Source organism: Prionailurus viverrinus, chromosome B4 (genome assembly GCF_022837055.1).
Source record: "Prionailurus viverrinus isolate Anna chromosome B4, UM_Priviv_1.0, whole genome shotgun sequence".
Taxonomy (NCBI): domain Eukaryota; kingdom Metazoa; phylum Chordata; class Mammalia; order Carnivora; family Felidae; genus Prionailurus; species Prionailurus viverrinus.
Genome location: NC_062567.1, coordinates 127,753,311 through 127,758,009, shown reverse-complemented (window position 1 = coordinate 127,758,009; position 4,699 = coordinate 127,753,311). Strand labels below are relative to the sequence as shown.

The 4,699-nt window shown below is 51.5% G+C and overlaps 1 long non-coding RNA gene across 1 annotated transcript; it reads left to right on the top strand.

The window, feature by feature from the left end:
• The first annotated feature begins 1,179 nt into the window (after positions 1 to 1,179).
• On the top strand, positions 1,180 to 4,105 carry LOC125170506 (uncharacterized). The gene is made up of 3 exons (XR_007154064.1): positions 1,180 to 1,632; positions 1,732 to 1,780; positions 3,306 to 4,105. It is a non-coding gene; the product is annotated as an uncharacterized LOC125170506 (long non-coding RNA).
• The last annotated feature ends 594 nt before the right edge of the window (positions 4,106 to 4,699 follow it).

Sequence of the window (4,699 nt, the reverse complement as noted above, 5' to 3'; positions counted from 1 at the left end):
TGTTGCGATGGTCACCTGAACTGGACCGGTGGTAACACGTCGCAGGACCATCTTTATGTCTAAAACGAGCGTGTGCGGGAACGAGTGAAATTTGAGTGAGGTCTGCCAGCTAGTTCGCGGTGCTAGGGTCCATTTGCTGGCCTTGACAATGACTGCGGTTACGTGAGCTGTCCCCATCGGGGAAAGTTGGGTGTAAGGGACACGGGACCGTGCTTTTTTGTCTTGTGAGTCTGTGGTTGTTTTCCTTTTTAAGCCTGTGACTAGGGGCGCCTGGGTGGCTCAGTTGGTTAAGTGTCCGACTTCAGCTCAGGTCACGATCTCGCGGTCCGTGAGTTCGAGCCCCGCGTCCGGCTCTGGGCTGACGGCTCAGAGCCTGGAACCCGCTTCGGGTTCTGTGCCTCCCTCTCTCTCTGCCCCTCCTCCACCTGCGCTCTGTCGCTCTCTCTCAAAAATAAACATTACATAAAGAAAATATCAGTTCTTATTAACTGAGCACCTACTGTGTGCCGAGCGCCATCCCTATTTTGCCTCTCGTCGCCCCCTCAGCACCCCTGTCAGGTATGTACTCTTCCCCAAAGCAAGGAAACTGAGTCACAGCGAAAATCGGGGAGGCAAACTCAGGCAGGGCTGCGCAGCGTCCCCACAGTGTGCGCAGGTCACGGACGGGAGACCTGGACACGGCCGAGTCTGGGCCACGGCGCGCTGATGGAAGCAGGCCAGGGCCGCCTTCCTGACCCCCTGGACGCGGGGCACTGGGTCAGGAGCCCGTGATGCCAAGTGGCAGCCGCCGTGCGTCATCGGGGGCTCAGACTGCCGGGCTCGCCCCCCTCCCCCACCAGCTGAGCACTGAGACTGGGCAGCAAGATCTCGCGGTACGTGAAGTCTCATGGACTTATCTCGAGCCAACAGGGAGAGTTCAGGGCCGGAAAGTACATTTCTGGAATACTTGAGGGTTTTAAGGATTTCTCTCCCTCTGGGCTGCCAGCCTTAAAAATCCAAAAGCGCTTTCACCCGCGAAATGACTTCCTTCGGGAACAGCAGAGGAATCGCCCTTCGGGACAGACCATGGCGAACCACACGCGAGTCTGGAGAGACAAAGGGAAGGCGGCTTTTTCTACCCGTCGGGAGGACACTGGGGAGGGTTGCTCTGAATGCGAGTTCAGCGGGAAGAAGAAGAGTTCAAGGGTGTGGCGGCTGCTCGTTGGCCGGGTGTGTCTGGGCAGGGAGGGAGCCTCCTCCTGTTTCTTAAAAGCAGAGGACGAAATTCCTACCTGGAGAGTGTCCTCCCTCATCCAGATGATGCTGATCTTTCTTCTTCCTGCTGGTGCCACAGGCTGCGTGGAGAGGGAGCCGCAGAGAGCGCCCCCTGCAGGGCCCGCCCCCCCTTTTCTCCCCGGAAAGAGCAGGAGCCAGAAAAGAAAACAAGAAACCAGAGCAGGGAGGCCGCCCGCCCCCCCCCCCCCCCATGTCTTGAGCACATCATCTCGCCCATCTGAACCATAGTTTTCTGCGAGGCAAGGAGAAGAAAGGTTTTCATCGCAGGGCTCTTGTAGCGAATACCGTCCTGGGTGGAGATGCCTTGCCAAGCTTATAAAGGGATCAGGCGCCCATGCATCACTCTCTTCCACGAAGGTGGGGCTTTTAAGGACTCATTCCTTTCGTTGGTTTGTTTTTTGTTTCATTTTACGTGTAGTCAAGTCTGGTTAATATACAGTGTTATATTCGTTCCAGGTGTCCGATGTGATTCGACAATTCACTGCATTTCTCAGGACTCATCACGGTAACTATACTCTTATTTCTTGCTTTAAAAAAAATTTTTTTTTTTACATTTATTTATTTTTGAGAGACAGAGAGAGACCGAGCACAAGTGGAGGAGGGGCAGAGAGAGAGAAGGAGACACAGAATCCCAAGCAGGCTCCAGGCTCTGAGCTGTCAGCACAGAGCCTGACGCAGGGCTCGAACTCATGAACCGTGAGATCGTGACCTGAGCTGAAGTCAGACGCTTAACCGACTGAGCCACTCAGGAGCCCCATATGTTTTGCTTTTTTTAAGTTTATTTATTTATTTTGAGAGAGAGAGAGAGCGTGTGCGTGCCCGCGCAGGGGAGGGGCAAAGGGAGAAGGAGAGAGAGAGAATCCCAAGCAGGCTCTGCACTGTCAACACAGAACCCGATGCAGGGCTCGAACTCCTCAACCATGAGATCATCACCTGAGCTAAAACCAAGAATCAGATTCCCAACCCACTGAACCACCCAGGTGCCCCTGTCCTTTTTTTTTTTTTAATTAATTAATTAAAAATTTTAATTCCTGGGGCATCTGGGTGGCTCAGTCAGTAAGCGTCTGACTTGATCATGATCTTGCAGTTCGTGAGTTCGAGCCCCGCGTCGGGCTCTGTGCTGACAGCTCGGAGCCTGGAGCCTGCTTCAGATTCTGTGTCTCCCCCTCCCCTGCTCATGCTCTGTCTCTCTCTGTCTCAAAAATAAATAAAAACATTAAAAAAAAATTTTTTTAAACACTTTCTCTGTGCTGTGGGACCGCATCACCATTGGTTTTGTTTGTTTGTTTTTGTTTTTTTGTGGGTTTGTGTTTTTTGTAATAGAATTTCTGATTTAAGCTTTGATTGCCAGAGCCTCCACTTCAAAGAGGGCTATCTGCATAAACACGCTAGATAAGGAGCTGTCTCCCTCACCAGAGGCTTCTTTGTCTTAGAAATCTTAGGTGGCCCCTCGGGTGTCTCCCTCTCTCTCTGCCCCTGCCCTGCTCACACTCTGTCTCTATATCTCAAGAAGTGAGTAAATATTAAAAATATATATATTTAAAAAAAAAGAAATCTTAGTTGAATTCGATAACTGACCATTTAGGTCGCTTGTTTTGTTTTGTTTTGTTTTCTCCCAAGCTTCCTAGTCACCAATAGTGAGCCCATGGGGCGCCTGGGTGGCTCAGTCGGTTGAGTGTTCGAGTCTTGATTTCGGCTCAGGTTATGATCTCAGGGTCGTGGGACCGAGCCGCACATTGGCTCTGTGCTGACAGCGTGGAGCCTGCTCGGGATTCTCTCTCTCTCTGCCCCCCTCTCTCTCTCTGCTCTCCTTCCCCACTCGCCCCACGCATGCACGCGCACGCTTTCAAAATAAACATTAAAAGAAAAGAGCGAGCCCTCAAAACCCTAGGCCCCCACCCTCAGCCCCAGTAAAAGCAGAAGCCCAGGCCCTTGTACACACGTTTCTCTACCCGTGAACTTGCTGCGTGATCCCAAATGTGCTGATCAAGTTCCTGGTCTGGTAAGCAATAAACCCGTATTTTTTTCAGTTTCTCGCTGGTCGTTGCTGCAGGCCACCTTGCAGTCCTGATGAGAACCAAAAGGCCGTCCCGACCACAGCATTGGTTATCCGTTAGGCCGAGACCAGACACAAAATACCCATCGGTCCACATAGCTCTTTTCATCCCGTAGAACCGAAACTCTGCCCCCTCAAACGCCCGCTCCCCACAACTCCCTCCATAGCCCCTGGCCCCCACCCGCCGCCCACCCACCGTCTGCTTTTCGTCTTTATGAATGTGACCAAGTTCCGCATCTAAGCGCAATCGTGCGGTATCTTTCTCTTTCGTGACTGGCCTATTCCCGGAGCATAATGCCCTCAAGGTTCAATCCATGTTGCAGCAGGTGTCCGGCTTTCCTTGCTTTTTAAGGCTGAATAATATCCCACCGTGTGGGTGGACCGTGTTTTTCTCACCCGTCCATCCTTGGATATTCCACTCTTTGGATGTTGTAATGCTGCTCTGAACACGGGAATACAAATAGCTCTTGGAGACTTCTCTTTCTGTTATTTTGTGTGTATACCCCCAAGCAGAAGTGCGGGGTCGTGTGGTAATTTTTTTTTGCCCGATGGTCACCTATATGTAAATTTTTGAGGAACCGCCATACTGTTTTCCACAGCAGCTAGATGCTATTGATGAGGAAGCATAAGGCAGGCTGAGTACAAGCCAGCACCCACCCCCGCCCCCCAGGTGGGATCTGTGTGATATTCCTCGGACACTCCTGGCTACCCAAGAACAAAGGAAAGGGGTTTAAGTGCTTGCCATGTGGGAAACTAAGGCAAGTGAAAAATTAACTTCCCTACTGCCTACAGCCCATTGCCAAGTCCTGGAAACCAGCAGAGTGACCTCCCTCTAGGAGCTCAGCTCCCTTGATGATGACACTTTGCTGGGGGCAAAAGAGAACCTTGGCTTAACATTGTTCCAACCTCGAGGGTCCTAGAAGCCTACTTCCTTTATGTCAACTGCCCCAGGATATATGCTGGCAATCATGCTCCAAGCTTATGCCCTCCCATATGCATCTGAGGAGGGTCTCATGACTGAGGTTTTATTAAGTGGTGATAAATGGTGTTTCCCTAGCAACAGCTAGCCCCTCAAGGTCCTGGAAAACTTGCTTACAAAATTCCTTAGAAACATACTCTATCCCTGACCCCCTCCCAACCTGAGGGTATATAATGAGTTACCCTTCACAACCCCAGTGCAGCTCTTTCTGCCCAAGGGTCCTGCCCCATGCTTTAATAAAGTCACCTTTTTGCAAAGACGTCTTCAAGAAGTTTTTCTTTTCGATCTCTTGACTGCTGGGGGTAGAGGTTGGTTCTCGGCCCCCCCCCCCCCAACACACACACACACACACACACACACACACACACGCCCGGGAAATGTCTGGTGAT